The sequence below is a fragment of the Primulina huaijiensis genome, chromosome 16, assembly GCF_012295235.1.
Source record: "Primulina huaijiensis isolate GDHJ02 chromosome 16, ASM1229523v2, whole genome shotgun sequence".
NCBI classification, from domain to species: Eukaryota; Viridiplantae; Streptophyta; class Magnoliopsida; order Lamiales; family Gesneriaceae; genus Primulina; species Primulina huaijiensis.
In genome coordinates this window covers 6,484,950-6,504,089 of record NC_133321.1, presented here as the reverse complement: position 1 = coordinate 6,504,089, position 19,140 = coordinate 6,484,950, and positions in this window count along the sequence as shown.

The window sequence follows — 19,140 nt, the reverse complement described above, 5'->3', positions numbered from 1 at the left end:
TTTTGAAAATAATGCACGAACCCTCAAAAAGTCTCCCGACTTACTAAAATTTGCGTACCGGTTTAAAATATGATCCGGTGAGTAAAAATACACTAGAAAGTCAATTTTCGAAAATCACCCTTATTTATACCATATATTAAATAATTAAAAATAATTATCTAAAAAATATATTTTTATTAAATAATTATTTTATTAAATAATTATTGTTAATTATTTAATATACGGTGTAATTAAGGGTGATTTTAAAAAATGGGCTTTGTAGGGTATTTTTTTTACTCATCGAGTCATATTTTAAACTCTTACGCAAAATTTAACAAGTCAGGGTACTTTTTGAGGGTTTGGACATTATTTTATAAAACGTACCTAAACAAAATATTTTACGGGATTGTGTTTGGGCTTAATAGGACTTCTTTATTGCGTAATGGGCCTAAAATCCTACTCAACCTCATTTTTTTAATTAAAGGCCCATTAACACTAAATATTATTATAATAAACCCTACCCTCCCAAACCCTAAACACACTAACTCATTCGGCCGCCCCTCTCCCCACCTCCAGCAGCAGCATTTTGAATTTCAGCAGCTATTACACTTGGTTCTCTCAAAGTTTTTTTAAAAAAACTCCTCCCCTTCCCTCCGGTGCCCGTGCTACGCGATCGTATCAAGGTTTTTGAACGTAAATACGCAAAGGCACGCCCTATACCTCTCTTTTCATATCATTATACGTTTAGTTGTGTGTATATGCATGAAAAATATCAGCCTTAATGTTTATGTGCATTTGGACCGAAAATTTCATGAAAATCCTCCACATCTCTTCATGTAATCTCACGATTTTGTTATGGTTGAAGGTCTGCCGGGTCTTTGATGCTTAAGGACCATGTTACACCGATTTTCGAAGAACTCTAGAGGGTATATCATTTTTGGATCGAGGAAATTAGGTCCGAATGTGTGTTCTTGGTTCTAGGGTTGAGTGATCACTAGAGCAGGTGAAAGAGGAGGGCAGCGGTGCAGGGGACATGCCATGGATGTGGATTAGACCTTTGTGGGTCTGAGACACGGCCTGGAGCAGCTCGTGCATGGCTGGTCTCGTGTTAAGAGGAAATCGAAGAAGCTAGACTCGATTTAGGGTTCGGCGAGGGAGTTTCGGATGCATTGCGTACCACCGTGTGCATGGGGTTAGGGTCCATGGCTAGGTTCATCAAGGAGGGTCTAGAGGTGGGCTAGGAAGGGTTGGTTTGAGGCTGGTCCAATATGGTTAGGTGTAGAGTCAAGTTTTTACCTTGATATGGTAACTAGGGTTCGGTCCTCTAGGGTGCAGAAAATTTCAGCGACTGGTCGACGTCTTTTAAGGGGCTAAGATGGTAAAAAATAAGTGGTTTAAGGGCTGGTCATGTAGTTTCGAGTCATGGTTTAAATTTGAAAAAGTTTGGTCGAGTTTCGGGTTAATTCGGATTAAAACCGGGACCCCGATCTAAGTTTTAAAACGAATTATAGAAGTTCTGGCATGGGCCCAAGTTTATGTCTAAGAAATTATTATAAATATGTTTTGTGGTGTTTTAATAAGTCTGGTTGGCTTCGGGTCAAAATTTAGAGGTCTAAGGGTAAAACAGTTAATTAGGGTTTCCGCGGGCAAAATAGTCATTTTGCATCCCGATCGAGTTAGCAGTCCTGACAACGCCCTAATCACCAAAATTGCATGTTTAAAATGTATATGTTTAGATGAACATGAATTTTATGAAAATACGAAAAATACTTTGCATGCTTGATTTTATGAAAATGTACGTATATGCATGATTTTTTATCAGTGATGAATACCATGGCATGTTTTTGAAGGAAGGGAATAGGTTGTGACTAATACGAACACAAACACGAACATGTAAGGACAAGGCTCAGTGGATGGGTAAAACTGTCGCTGATGTCCCCGCCACCGGGTACCGCGGTTATACATAGATGGATCCATCGAATTAGAGCTGATACAAAAGTCACAACTAATCAACTGAATTCAAAAAAATAAAATGAACGCGTTTATGTTGATATGATGAGTTATGTTATGGATACGTTTATGCTTTAACAGTTATGTCTAAGTTCATGCTTTCAAGATCATGAAATGTATTTTAATTACAGTAATTTTCATTGTTGCATGTAACGTATATGTACTTGTTATAATGGTTCAGATGTGTTGCGTATTTAGACTCATTAGGTGTTAATGATGCAAGTGAGCCTGATGATTTGGAGACTTGAGGCGCCGAAGACTGAGTAGGCATAGCTGGGAGTGCGCACGCTAACCCGAGGACCTTACGTTTTTCGCACTTTATGTTTATGAATCAGGAGTGATACATTATGTCTTCTATGTCCTAGGAAACTTCCCAGGAGGTCACCCATCCCACAATTACCCAAGTCAAGCACGCTTAACTTTGGAGTTCTTATGTGATGAGCTACCGAAAAAAAGATGCACCTTCTTTATATGAGTAGTATCTATCAAATCTTTTAAACCCTCCTCAACTGCAAAGTCCCATACCTGAAAAGTTTTGGAATCCCTCTCCTTCCAGTGTAAGATCGGTTCATTAATGTTCTCTTCGTCTAGAAGCCTGTCAGGAGCCACTCATTGTCCGTGTAACCTCATGGCACCAATGCCACTCATTGTCCGTGTAACCTCATGGCACCGATGATTACCCCACGTCCTCTTAGGCCCCGGGCCTCACATGGCCATCAGCTTCCGCTTGGTTTGTCTCCGAACCACACCGTACTAGAGGAGATCGGCTCTGATACAAACTGTAACGTCTACTACTAAAATATTACTAAATTTTTTTTTTCTAATCTATTTCGAAAATTGGTCAAACACATGCATTTAAAAAGAATCATTTAACAACTGAATAAAAATACTGCAATTAAATAATTTAACCTCGTCAAATTCATAAATAACTTTTTTAAAATAACTCAAATGTAACAGTCAAAACCCCTCCAAATCTTCAATATATAAAAGATGTAAAATGTATCAAATAAACAATGTTTCACTCCTGACTCAAAAACATATAGTGCGGAAAACGTAAGGTACTCGGGTTAGCGTGCACACTCCCATCTCAGCCTATTCAGTCTTCGGTGCCCTCCAGTCCCCACATCATCGTGCTCACCTACAACATTCACACCTAGTGAGTCTAAAGACTCAACACACCTGAACCATTATAATAAGTACATATACGTAAAATGCAACAGTAAAAAGTACTGTAATTAAAATACATTTCATGATCTTGAAAGCATTAACTTAGACATACATGTCAAAGCATAAACTTATTCATAACATATCTCATCATATTAACATATACGTGTTCATTTCCTTTTATTGAACTCAGGTAATTAGTTGTGACTTTCGTATCAGCTCTAGTCGATTNTTTACTACTCACCTTCCACACCAATCTCACAACCATCACTTGGTTACATTGGTTTAAATCTTGAGTCCCTCACTGACTTAAGCATCGGAGTGGTCACGCCAGACACCCCTCCGGCGCCCATTCACGTGGTTACTTTCTTGTTCGCAGATCTTCTCGGCTATTCAAGGGAGGAAAGTTTCTAATTCGAACATCTTTGCTCTTATTTCCCTCATCATACTGATAGTAGATCCGGTAGAGCACCCGACGCGGCTCAACTATTTCACCCGAATCGCATCAAAACACCTCAAAACATATTATAATCATTTCTTAGACGTAAACTCAAGCCCATGCAAGAAATTCCATAATTCGTTTTAAACTTGGACCGAGATCCCGGTTTTAATCTTAATTAACGCGAAATCGACCAAACTTTCCTAAACCTAAACCGTGACTTAATCACACATAACCAGCCCTTAAACCGCATCGGTCAGACCACCTAAGACCAGGCCCTAACAACCCAACCTCGGACCCAGACCAGACCCAAGAGCACCTGCCTAGACCACCCGACGCGAGCCAGACCCGCAGGAACGCACAAGATTCCCGCAAGATCCACCCTCGGCCAATGCGACCAAGCCCTAAACCGCAGCCCTAATCCTTGTGATCAGCAGACCTTGGGCCACTCAAGGTTCGACTCAGACCCACCAGGAACCGAACACACGCCTAGAGTGTGCCCATGCATTGCCGCCCCTTCACCCTAACCAACCGAAACCCCAAGCTTCTCAAATACCCAACCCTATCGATCCTCCCACAAAGCACCGAGTCCAGTACTGACTTAATGCTTAGACACCTTCCAAACCTGCTGCAAAACAAGCCCCTAACGACGAGAACCTGGCAGCCCTTCGAACCAAGCAAAATCGTGAGGAGCAAGTGAAGAAAAACACAAGTTTCATGTAAAGGCCATGTAAATTCGATGCATAATGATAGATCGATAAAGTATCATGAAAAAGAATTTATCATACATACCGTAGTGTGATCGATGAGAAAAATAAGGTATAGGGCGTGCCTTAATGGAAAAACGAATGTGAAATGATGACCAACGGAGCGAGGGACGAACACCANTGATCCATCTACGTATAATCGCAGTACTCGGTGGCTGGGACATCAGCGAAAGTATTACTCATCCACTGAGCCTTGGCCTTAGATGTTTGTGTTCGTATTAGTCACAACCAACTCTCCTCCTTTAAAACATGTTATCATATTCATCATTTGTAAAAATCATGCATATACATACAGTTTCTAAAAACCAAACATATGCAACGTTTTTTTTCGTATTTTCATTAAAAATCATATTCATATTAACATGTAGAATTTTAAACATACAATTTCAGTTGTCAAGGAGCTGCACATGGAAACCTTAATTGACCATTTTACCCCTGGACCTCAAAATTTAGACCCGAAGCCAACCAAACTTATTAAAAAACCTCAAAAAATATTTATAACCATTTTCTAGACGTAAACTCGACCCATTCAATAGCTTTTACGATTCATTTTAAAACTTGGACCGGGGTCCCTGTTTTAATCTCAATCAACCCGAAACTCAGCCAAACTTTTCTCAACAAAAGTTTCGACCCTAGCCCAAACTAGACCGGACCAGCCCCGAACCAGACCACCCTAGGACGTGACTGGACTTTCTTGGAACGACCTAACCACAGGCCTCAGCCTTGTGCACGTGCATCACTCGGTTCACCGTGAAGTACCCGATCTAGCCACAAACTTGACCTAGCCTGCCATCTAGCTTCGATCCACGCCTTGCTTCACTACCAGTTGACTACGGACCATCCCAAGGCCTTGACACGGACCACTCACGTCCCAAACTAGCACCTGGAATGAGCCATTCATGGCTACCCCCTTTTTTACCTGATCTAGCCGATATGTGCAACAAATGACCCAAACGATCGACCTCCTCCCCTAGGCCTGATCCGATCTGATCTACCCATTATAGACCTCGATCTTGATGTGCCACAGCCCTTAAAGTCGTGATCTTGCAGCCCCTTACACACACAAGGAAAATGTGAGCACTATGACATAGTTTATGCATATTTTCGTGTCAAAAATCGTGTAAAATTGATGCAAGAATATGGATATGATATTTCTCATGCATAAAAATATAAATAAACATATAATGATGTGAAATATGAGAAAAACAAGGTGTAGGGCGTGCCTTTGCGTATTTACGCTCGAAAACCTTGATATAATCACGTAGGACGGGCACCAGAGGAACGAGGAAGAGATCCTTTGAAAAACTTGAGAGAAACCAAGAGGAAGCGCTGATGAACCTTTAAAAATGCTACTGCTGAAAAGGGGAGGAGGCGGCCGAAGCTATTNAGAGGACGGGGCGAGGAATCTATCGAGTTTTCTTGCAAGAAGTGGACCAAAAGCTGCTGGAAAAATATGTGATACCGCTGAATAATGGGGAGGGGCGGCCAAGAGGTTGTGAGGGTGGGAATAGGGTTTTGGGGTAGGGTTTGTTACAAATAAAAGATACATAATAGGTCCTAATTAAATTAAATGAGGACAAGTAGGATTCTAGGCCCACAATATTTTAAAATATGCCCATTAAGCCCAAAAACTAACTCGCAAAATATTTCGTTTATGTATATTTTTGAAAATAATGGTTGAACCATCAAAAAGTCCTCCGACTTGCTAAAATTTGCGTACCTCTTTAAAATATGACCCCATGAGTAAAAAATACTCTACAAAGGCCCATATTTGATAATCACATATATTTACATCATATATTAAATATTTAAAAATAATTATTTAATAAAAATATTTTTCCTTAACTGTCATCGGTCTCCGTTCATCGTTCGAGTTCGAAATACTTCTAAAAGCCTTAATAAATGAAATCTTAACAACCATGAAATAAAACACCTATCCATGTCATGATCAAGTTAATGCATTAAAAATAATTAAACACATATTTTAGCAAATGAAACATATGACCACCCATTTGTATGAATGGACATCACCATGCCCTTTCTAATGAAACATGGAGTTTACATCACAGACGCTAGTCTCAAGCTCGAGCGAACTTTATCCTTGTTTTAGGCGATTGATTCTACTAGGAACTTGGTTAGAATAAAAGGTACACTTCCTAATGAGTTCCATGATCTTACGTTGCGACGCATACCTCATGGTATCTATTGTATATTCAAGGACTTTATCTATGGATCTTGATTGGGTATACAGATTAAGTGTAATGACATAATCGAATAAAATCGTAAAATATTATTAAAATAAAGATTGTTTTACATTATAGTCAATAAAGCCCGAGCCACAAGTTGGCTTTTCGGACACCTACTCTAACAATCTCCCACTTGCTTTATAGCCAACTACCCATAGTTATTAGTGAAAGGAGATCGATTAAGGTGCCCGAATGCGCAACGAAAGTTTCAAAAAATGTTTTTCAAGGCAAAAATCGAGCACCTAATGTACTAGTGTGTAGCAAATAAAAAAACACGAACATATGTCATACATAGTGTGTTAAGAATATTACCTATCAATCTCAAAGATTGATGTTATGGCTCCAACTAAGGTATAAATACCTTAGCTCTTGAATGGCAAGACAATCTACAAGCTCTCTTTGCTTCAAAATTAGGCCTACCACTTGCAAGCTAGAACCCCTCTTATTTTGCACTAGAAAAATAAGAGGATTTTTCTTTTGAGAAGACTTTTCTGTCCTCAACAATTGAAGAAGAAAATTGAAGGAAATTTTACTTCAAAATTTCGGCCGAAGGGAGGGTGTGGAGAGAAGGAGGAAATTTTATTGGTGTGTGAAAAAGTGAAAAGTAGCATGTGCATGTCATGCCTTGTTTATTGAAAAAGTTATCCCCAACCTTTCACCTCCCAAGCATACAAATTATTTGGGCTTGTAACAATTACAAAGCCCATGGACTTTTATTTAAATATCTCAAACCCATTTGAGACCATTTAAACTTTACTTGATTTTACTAAAGCCCACTAGTTGAATAATTATTTCCTATTGGGCTCTACAAGACCCAATATTATTTAATTAATTCAACACTTGAATTAATTTAATTATTTGGACACTAATAGGCCCACTAGTGTTTAATTAATTCAACACTTGAATTAATTTAATTTAGTCCATAATAATGTTTATAAAAATCACAATTTTCAAATACATTATTTACTTGGCCAACTTTTAATTTTGTAACACTTCCACAAATTAAAAATTACATTCCTCTCATAGAAGTCATAATTCTATTTTTACTTACGCTTATAAACTCTTTTATAAGCCGTTCAACACATTGAACTATTTTACTTCTCAACGGGATCTAGAAAGCTAGTACTTGTATGGCCCTCAAATGGTTCATTGATACAACATGCCGTGGGTTCACATCTCCATGTGATTCGGACTAAACATGTCCTTATACGAGCATACCCCAATTGCTCTATTCTTAATTATCAACTACTTGATAATAAGAACGTCAGAACTCAAGTATGATAGTATCCAACCAATCATGTTAAACACCTAGCAGCATCGCTTACATGATTTCCTAGGTATCAAATGATAGTGCCTGCAAGAACCATTCTATTATGGTTAGCGTACAGTACGGTCACTTCATCTTATATATCCCGACCGATTCGACAACCATTGTTATATCGAGAGTTGTCAATGAATCGATACTATGTGGCATGTCGTAGTTGAATCGATGGTGTAATCTATGAAACCCCTTTCATAATTACCACCATACTGTGATCAGAGATTTCATACCACATACACATAGTATATCCATACCCGAAGGTAAGCGGTGAATCCCCGACTACAATGCATCGACTCCTATATGTTTCGACAAAACACCCAACCTTGCCACCTGATGACCCTATATTAGTCGGTAAACGAGTCAAAGTGCAATGCTAGGACATACAGTCTCAATGTTGTGCCGGGTCATAAGGACTAGTGGTGTACAGTGAGAACCACTTGGAAAGTCCTTTAGNAAACTAGGACTTTTCCACTCGATAAGTGAGAACCACTTGGAAAGTCCTTTAGGGAGGGTTGTTCAGTATACTCTACCAGGAGCACCTATCTGCATGCTCGGACATCACAATGTCCCCTACCAATGAAACATGGTTCTCACATCACAGATACTAGTCTCGAACTCGAGCGGCCTATATCATTCTTAGTGGCGGCTGAATCGACTAGGAACTGTTTAGAATATACAATATTCCAAATATGAATTTCATGATACTCATCATATGAGCATCTCATATTCTTTCTACTATTTGTATATTCAAGGACTTTATCTATGCAACTAGCATGGGTATACAGATAAAAAAGTGCCAAAACAATAATTTCAAATATTATTAAAATAAAGACTGTTTATACATAGAGTTTCATTGTGAACACTCGGCCAAGACTTGGCTCGACGGGCACCTACTCTAACAATCTCCCACTTGCACTAGAGCCAACTACCCATATGCTTCAAACCCATCGATTCGCGATGCTTGTCGAATAATGGTCCAGGTAAAGGCTTAGTTAGGGGATCAGCAACAATATCTGCGGAGCCGACTGTGTCAATCGACACTTCTCCTCTTTCCACAATCTCTCGGAGGATGTGATACTTTCTCAATACGTGTTTGGACTTCTGATGAGACCTTGGCTCCTTTGCTTGAACAATGGCTCCCGTGTTGTCACAAAACACCGGGACAGGAGCAACTCCATTAGGAATGACGCCCAACTTTTGGACGAAATCCTTATCCAAACAGCCTCCTTCGATGCAGCTGATGCAGCAATGTATTCTGCCTCAATGGTGGAATCCGCAATACTGTCTTGCTTGGAACTCTACCAAGAGACAGCAGCACCATTGAGCATGAATATGAATCAAAAGGTTGACTTCGAGTCATCGATATCGCTTTGGAAGCTAGAGTCGGTATAGCCTTCCAACTTCAGTTCTCCACCCCCATAGACCAAGAACAACTTATTGGTCCTTCTCAAATACTTGAGGATGTCTTTCACAGCTTTCCAGTGTGGAAGACCAGGGTTCAATTGATATCTACTCACTACACTTAGTGCGAAAGCCACGTCAGGACATGTAGATATCATCCCATACATTATGCTACCAATCGCAGATGCTTAAGGAATGCTTGTCATCGCCGCTATCTCTGCATCAGTCTGGGGAGACATAGACTTGGATTGGGACATGCCATGACACATTGGTAGATGTCCTCTCTTGAACTCATCCATCGAGAACCGCTTCACGATGGTATCAATGTATGTGGACTGGGTGACACCAAGCAATCTTCTTGATCTATCTCTATAGATCTGTATTCCCAATACAAAAGATGCTTCACCCAAGTCCTATATCGAGAACTTACTCGCTAACCATATTTTAGTTGATTGCAACATTCCTACATCATTCACAATAAGTAGAATGTCATCAACATAAAGCACCAGTAATGTCACAGCACTTCCACTGACCTTCTTATACACACAAGGTTCCTCAGGATTCTTAGTAAAACCAAAANCGGCATCAGATAACGCTTCCTTGAAGGTCCTTGGATCACATCCATGGATAGGCTCATCATGGCCCTCTTCAAGAAGCAGATCATACCTCATAGGTGGTCTCAAGACTCTCTCGGATCTTCTAGGAGCTTGTATCTCCTCTCTTGGCTCTTCGGGTGTGGGTTCTACAATTGTGGGTGTCTCTCGAACCTCTTCGAGTTCTATCATCTCCCCTTTTCTATCCAATAGAAATTTCTTTTCCAAAAAGGTTGCATTCCTAGAAACAAACACCTTTGTTTCTTGGGGATGATAGAAATAGTATCCAACTGAATTCCTTGGATATCCCACAAAGTTACATAAAATGGATCGACTATCTAATTTATCTCCCACTACCTGCTTCACATAAGCAGGGCACCCCCATATTCTAAGATAAGAACATTTGGGAGGCTTACCCATCCATATCTCATATGGTGTCTTATCAACTGCCTTTGAATGGACATTGTTCAACAACAGTGCCGCTGTCTCAAGCGCATATCCCCAAAAAGATGGCGGCAACTCCGTGAACCCCATTATAGACCGAACCATGTCCATCAAAGTCCGGTTACGACGCTCCGAAACACCATTCAACTGTGATGTAGCGGGCGGAGTCCACTGCGAAAGAATCCCATTCTCCCTAAGATACTCTTGGAACTCGGCACTCAAGTACTCACCACCTCGATCCGATCGAAGTGTCTTGATGCTTCGTACCAACTGCTTCTCTACTTCACATCTAAATTCTTTGAACCTTATAAAGGCTTCAGACTTGTATTTCATCAAATACACATACCCTTACCTCGAAAAGTCATCGGTAAAGGTGATGAAGTAGTCATGTCCATGCTTAGTGGTGATGCTAAGCGGACCGCACACATCGGTATGGATCAAATCCAATAACCCTTTGGCTTGCTCCACAATTGTGCCGAATTTAGAGTATCTTGTTTTCGCTTGTTTGTTGTTGTTATTGCTTGGACATTGTTTAGTGGAATATCTTTCAATTTTAAGGTGTAGAGATCGTTTTCAAGTTCTCCAGTACCAATTAAACATTCGTTCTTGTAAATGTTGCAAACACATTTGCTAAAAATACAAGAAAATCCATCTTTATCAAGCATAGAAATGGAAACAATGTTTTTCACCAATTCAGGTACAAACAAAACATCTCTTAAAATTAACTTAAATACATTGTTCAAAAGCAAGCAAACATCTCCTATGGCCTTGGCAGCAACTCTTGCTCCATTGCCCATCCTCAAGAAGGTCTCACCATTCCTAAGCCTCCTATTTCTTCCCATCACCCACAAATCATTACAGAGATGTGAGCCACAGCCCGTATCCAATACCCAAGAAGTAGAGTTAATTGAAATGTTTACTTCAATATAGAACATACCGTTTCTAGGACTCTTTTGGGCAAGATATTCCATGCAGTTACGCCTCCAATGTCCAGGCTTCTTGCAGTGATGACAGATGTCAACAGTCTTGTCAGCCTTCACTGGTGTAGCTGCCACAACGGGACTCGGAGCTTGCCTCTTCAAGGGCACGTTCTTCTTGGGACGTTGGAAAGAACGCTTCTTTCCCTTCTCACGTGGATCAATCTTCGTGTCAGATGAAGAACCCACATAAAGAACCGACTACTCTTTCTTGATGGTGGACTCAAAGGTCACAAGCATGTTCACCAACTCCTCAAGGGTCGGCTCCATCTTGTTCATGTTGAAATTCACCAAAAAAGAATCAAATGAGCTAGGCAGCGATAAGAGCAACACGTCGGTGGTCAACTCCGAAGGATACGTAAGTTCCATGCCAACGAGCTTGTCCACGAGCCCAATCATCTTTAGGCCATGCTCATGGAACAAGGCCCCATCTCGCATGCGCAAAGTGATCAGCTCCTTGACGGTAGCATGCCTAAGAGGACGTGTTTGCTCTCCAAAGAGCTCCTTGAGATGCAAATGAATGTCAACAGCATTCTTTGCATCCTCAAAACGCCTGTGCAGCTCATCATTCATAGAAGCCTGCATATAACAATTTGTTTTCAAGTCATGGTCACACCAATCCTTGTAAGTCTGCAATTCCTCAGGAGTGCAGCAAGTCGGAGCCTCAACAGGGGGCGACTCAGTATGTGTATATGCTATCCTTTCCGAATTCACGACGATTTTCAGGTTTCTTAGCCAAGTGAGGTAATTAGGTCCAGTTAATAAGTGTTTTTCGAGTATTGTAGATAGCGGATTGCGAATCGAAGACATTGTCAAAAATTGTACTGAAAAGTAAAACAGATAAATGTTAATGACTATTTTAAATATTTGGTAAGATATAAAGTATGGACTTTTACTTTATAAATTTTACTCCCACTGTTTTGACATCTTTCACTACCCTCTAGCGAAAACGGGAAACTATTTTCCTCAGTAGGTACGTAAGGTCCAATTAGCGAATTATGATCCCGAATAATATCAGCCAATCACAATTCCTAAAAGGTAGTTTCCAATTGCATCACCATGCAACCCTCTACGTAAACTTTTGTCTCACGTTTGATTAGGACCCAATAATATGACGTCGTTCATCTTTACATGTCAAGCCTTACCCATCGATGTTGAACCTTAATGGACGGTCGCCATGAGTTCCCTCAATAATATGAGCCGAAATCATGGGAGTTCCACGTAGTTCACATCACCATGTCTATGGATGTCACAACTTTCCGGCACCCAGGGACCCCCCAATAATATAAGCCGAGCCACGAGCACGGGTAGCGTTCATCATGCACCCATTGTCGATGGAAGACAAGGAAATTATAAACAACTTTATAATTCCCCTTTTCGGGCTTGATATTAATTTTGAATCTTATTCAAAATGAGGGTTTTTTAATTTTTGAAAGGTCTCATCATTAATTTTATTTTAAAAGCTCGCCATGTTTAATCATATGATTGCCGGATTCATGAAACTTTGTTATTATCATAATGATAACACACTTACTCATTATTTATAACATATCATGCATATATTATAAAAAGTAAACAAAACAAGGATGATCAATCGCCCCAAAACTAACGGCCCGTGTGAGCTAAACACGGGCATAGGTCCAATCCTAGGGAAATGCATGGGATGCAAATGCAACTATTACATATGATTCCAATATTTACATGTCTTCGATCTTCATAATCATCAAGGCCACCATCTTCCAATCTTGATCTTCCACTATACTAATATTTACAAATAAATATCCATGGCAAATAGGGATACATCTCATGGGGGTGGGAACGGGCTATAAACCAAGCCCACTTTATAAATTGATAATTATTACAATCATTCAACACAAAATAACCTAGCATACACCTAGCAAATTGGGCTTGGGCTTTTGATCATCCTTCATGCATAATATCACATATCATACACCATCAATTAATTATCACAATAATCAATTGATCCAATATTATATATCTTGATCCAATCACTAACAGCCACGATTATAAACTAAATTAACAAAGTATACAAACCCCTTTATCTACTTTTTAATTAATTTATTTATAACCGAATTTCTTGTAAATCACAATTTACTATAAATAATTAAAGTCCAACTTCAATTATTTATTTTAGGAGAAAATAAGTTTACAATTTTTGTAAATTTAAATTTAAGGGCCCAAAAAATCAATTTCCACCAAAAACATTTTTGCCAATTTAAATTTCACAAATATGTTAGCCATCTAATAGCCCAACAACTTCAAGGCCCATGACACTTTGATAATCCAAAACACTTTTGGAAACCCTAGTTGTCATCGCCGTTGCCGGATTCCGACCAACTTAAAATTTTTTTTAATTTTAATAAGGGGCTGCCCTTGCTGCCTGAAATGGTAGCAACATGCTGCCCGAAAAACCCCTTACATTGCCTTGATTTTTGTTGCAAAAATTTATCTCATGCGGTTAGAAATCGACCTCAATATAATACTATGTATATGCTACACAAAATAGTATCATTAGCTCATGATACCACTTGAAAGGGATCGATTAAGGTGCCCGAATGCGCAACGGAAGTTTCAAAAAATGTTTTTCAAGGCAAATATCGAGCACCTCATGTACTAGTGTGTAGCAAATACAAAAACACGAACATATGTCATACATAGTGTGTTAAGAATATTACCTATCAATCTCAAAGATTGATGTTATGGCTCCAACTAAGGTATAAATACCTTAGCTCTTGAATGGCAAGACAATCTACAAGCTCTCCTTGCTTCAAAATTAGGCCCACCACTTGCAAGCTAGAACCCCTCTTATTTTGCACTAGAAAAATAAGAGGATTTTTCTTTTGAGAAGACTTTCTTTCCTCAACAATTGAAGAAGAGAATTGAAGGGAATTTTACTTCAAAATTTCGGCCAAAGGGGAGAGGTGGAGAGAAGGAGGAAATTTTCTTGGTGGGTGAAAAAGTGAAAAGTAGCATGTGCATGCCATGCCTTGTTTATTGAAAAAGTTATCTCCAACCTTTCACCTCCCAAGCATGCAAATTATTTGGTCTTGTAACAATTACAAAGCCCATGGACTTTTATTTAAATATTTCAAACCCATTTGAGACCATTTAAACTTTACTTGATTTTACTCAAGCCCACTAGTTGAATAATTATTTCCTATTGGGCTCTACAAGACCCAATATTATTTAATTAATTCAAAACTTGAATTAATTTAATTATTTGGACTCTACTAGGCCCACTATTGTTTAATTAATTCAACGCTTGAATTAATTTAATTTAGTCCATAACAATGTTTATGAAAATCATTATTTTCAAATACATTATTTATTTGGCCAACTTTTAATTTAGGAACACTTCCACAAATTAAAAATTACATTCCCCTCATAGAAGTCATACTTCTATTTTTATTTACGCTTATAAACTCCTTTATAAGCCGTTCAACACATTGAACTATTTTACTTCTCAACGGGATCTAGAAAGCTAGTACTTGTGTGGCAATCAATTGTTCATTGATACAACTAGACGTGAGTTCACTTCTCCACGTGATTCGGACTAAACATGTCCTTATACGAGCATACCCCAATTGCTCCATTCTTAATTATCAACTCCTTGATAATAAGAACGTCAGAACTCAAGTNTGCAAGAACCATTCAATTATGGTTAGCGTACAGTACGGTCCCTTCATCTCATATATCCCGACCGATTCGACAACTATTGGTATATCGAGAGTTGTCAATGAATCGATACTATGTGTCATGTCGTAGTTGCATCGATGGTGTAATATATGAAACCCCTTTCATAATTACCACCATACTCTGTTCAGAGATTTCATACTACATACACATAGGATATCCATACCAGAAGGTAAGCGGTGAATCCCCGACTACAATGCATCAACTCCTATATATTTCGACAAAACACCCAACCTTGCCACCTGATGACCCCATATGAGTCGGTAAACAAGTCAAAGTGCAATGCTAGCACATAGAGTCTCAATGTTGTGCCGAGTCATAAGGACTAATGGTGTACAACCATAAACTAGGACGTTTCCACTCGATAAGTGAGAACCACTTGGAAAGTCCTTTATGGAGGGTTGTTCAGTGTACTCTACCAGGAGCACCTATCTGCATGCTCGGACATCACAATGTCACCTACCAATGAAACATGATACTCACATCGCAGATACTAGTCTCAAACTCGAGCGGCCTATATCCTTCTTAGCGGTGGCTGAATCCACTAGGAACTGTTTAGAATATACAGTATTCCAAATATGAATTTCATGATACTCATCATATGAGCATCTCATATTCTTTCTACTATTTATATATTCAAGGACTTTATCTATGCAACTAGCATGGGTATACAGATAAAGAAGTGCCAAAACAATAATTTCAAATATTATTAAAAAAAATACTGTTTATACATAGAGTTTCATTGTGAACACTCGGGGAACACTTGGCTCGACGTGCACCTACTCTAACACTTAGACCCATTGCTTTGCGATGCTTCTCAAACAATGGTCCTGGCAGGGGATTATTCAGTGGATCAGCAATGTTATCTGCGGAGGTGACTCTCTCTACCGATATATCTCCTCTTCCCACAATCTCTCGGATTATGTGGAACTTCCTCAGTATTTGTTTGGATCGCTAATGAGACCTCGGTTTCTTCGCTTTCGCAATGACACTGGTGTTGTCACAGTAGATAGCGACTGGATTAACTTTTTGATGAATGACACCCAACTCTTTGATGAAATTCCTCAAGCTGTAGCTGATGCAGCTATCTATTCGGCCTAAGTGGTTGAATCCGCTGTGGTGTCTTGTTCGGAATTCTTCCAAGAGACAGCACCACCATTGAGCTTGAATAAAAATCCATAGGTCCATTTCAAATCATCTACATATGATTGGAAGCTAGAATTAGAGTAGCCTTCCAATTTTAGTTCTCCACTCACGTATACAAAGAAAAAATTCTTAGTTCTTCTCAAGTACTTAAGAATGTCCTTCTCTACTTTCCAATGCAGTGAACCGGGATTCAAATTATATCTGCTTGCGACACTCAGTGTATATGTAATATCAGGTCGAGTAGATATCATACCGTACATAATACTACATATCGCAGACGCATATGGAATGTGGCTCATGGTTTCTTTCACTTCATCAGTCTTAGGGCACATAGACTTGGATAGAGTCACACCATGAGACATTGGGAGATATCCTCTCTGGGACTCCTCCCTAGAGAATCTCCTCAGTATGGTATCGATATATGTGGATTGGGTGAGCCCTAGCATCTTCTTTGATCTATACCTATAGATCTGTATTTCTAATACAAATGATGCTTCATGGAGAACTTACCAGCTAGCCATACTTTAGTTGACTGCAACATCTCTAAATCGTTCCCAATGAGTTGTATGTCATCAACATAAAGCACCAGGAATGTTACTGCACTCCCACTGACCTTCTTGTATACACAAGGTTCCTCGGGATTTTTGGCAAAATCAAACTCTTTGATAGTGTTGTCAAATCTGAGGTTCCAGCTCCTCGATACCTGTTTGAGTCCATAATGGATCTCTGAAATTTTCATACTTTATGATCACTTCGTACTGATGTGAATTTTTTAGGTTGAGACATATAAATCTCTTCCTTAATATCCCCATTAAGGAACGCTGTTTTCACATCCATCTATCATATTTCATAGTCATACTATGCTACTATGGCTAGCAGTAACCTAATGTACTTGAACATTGCAACTGGAGAAAAGATTTCCTCATAGGCAATATCTTGTCGTTGATTATATCCTTTTGCTACCAATCTAGCTTTGAAGGTCACCACATTCCTATTTGCTTCAAGTATCCTCTTGTAAATCCATTTGCATCCTATGAGAACAATTCCCTCAGGTAGATCTACTAAGGACCACACTTGGTTCGAATACATGGAGTCCATCTCGGACAGCATGGCTTGAAGCAATTTAGATGAATCGACATCAGACAATGCTTCCTTGAAATTTCTTTGATCACATCCAGGAACAGGCTCAATCTTTTAGGCGGCCTTGAGATCCTTTCGGATCTCCTAAGAGCTTGTGTTTCTTTGATTGTCTGTTGGGGTTTGGGTTCTACTAGTTGTGTAGTAGGAGGTTCTCGAATCTCATCGAGTTTTATCATCCCGCATATTCTATCTAATAAAAAGTGGAATTCCTTGAAACAAACACCTTTGTTTCACTAGGATAATAGAAGTAATATCCAACATAGTTCTTTGGATATCCCACAAAGTAGCACAAATTGGTTCTACTATCCAATTTGTCTCCCACTACATGCTTCACGTAAGCAGAGCATCCCCATACTCTTAGGTAAGAATATTTGGGCGGCTTTCCCATCCATATCTTATATGGAGTTTTATTCACTGCCTTTGTATGGACTTTACTTAACAACCTTGTAGCTGTTTCAAGCGCATATCCCCAAAAGGATGGCAGAAACTCATTGAATCCAATCATAGATCGGACCATGTCCATAAATGTCTGATTACGACATAATTCTAACACACCATTCAATTGGGGTGTGGCAGACGGAGTCCACTGAGAGAGAATTCTATTTTTTTATGGTAGTCTTGAAACTCAGTACTAAAGTATTCTCTACCTCGATCTGATCGTAGTGTTTTAATACTCTTTCTTAGCGGTTTCTCTACTTCTGATTTGAATTCTTTGAATTGTTTTAAACGTAAATCTCATGCATGCAAATTTTTTGAATTGTTTTATATAATTAATTTTAATTGCTTGCATGATATTTAGTAAATGATTAAAGGTATGATTGCATGATTAAATGATTATATGGTATGTTTTCATGAAATTGAAGGATTTTACCTGAATATTCGATAATAGGCTGGGGAAAGGAGACGGGGGACGACGAAGACAAGAATATTTATTTTTCACTAAATATTTGTAAGACTTCCTAATATGATTAAAAATGATTTAATTTTTCTGAAAATGATAGAGTTCGAATTATTTTACGAGTCGAGTTCGATTTTCCCCGAAAGTCGGTTTTGGGCAAATAAGAAGTTTTTAAAAGATCAAAAATATTATTTTTGGAAACTAAATTTATAAACATTTATGTTTTAATTAAATAAAAGTTATTGGGCTCAATTTAACCAAATTGATTAGGCCCAATTGCTCCTATATTTGGAGACCCAAAACTAAAGCCCATTAACTTGAAAAATTAAATCTATAAAAAGTCTCCTAGGTCTTTTGAGAGCCATAATCAGCCGAAATTTCACAGCACACACACACCAAAATTTCGAGAATAGGAGAAGGAAGAAAACTAGGGTTCTTCGTTGTCCGGTCGTCCAACTTCGTACCCTCGCCAATTATTGAATATTCAAGCGTTTTAAACGCAAAGGCACGTTTTCTAAACCCTTTGATGCATCATTCAAACCATAATATGCATGTTCCAATTGTTTTTGCATGAAAAATATTTACGTACTATTGGAAACTAAATTTCGGTGGTTTGACAAATTGAGCTTAATCTATCGAACAACTGATCAAGATAACTGAAAGAAATTTATCTAAAAATATGCAAAATATAGGTTGCATTACTGAAGATTAATACGCAGAAAATCAACGGCAACTGAACGTAGCCAACTGAAGTTGTAGACTACCGAATGATCAGTTGAGAACTGATCAGTTAGACTACAATCAGTTGAGAGCAATCAGTTTATCGTTTCGGATATGTCAACTGATCAAGCAGCTGAATACGTCATCAGTTAAGGATGTAACTATCAACCGACAGATAGTA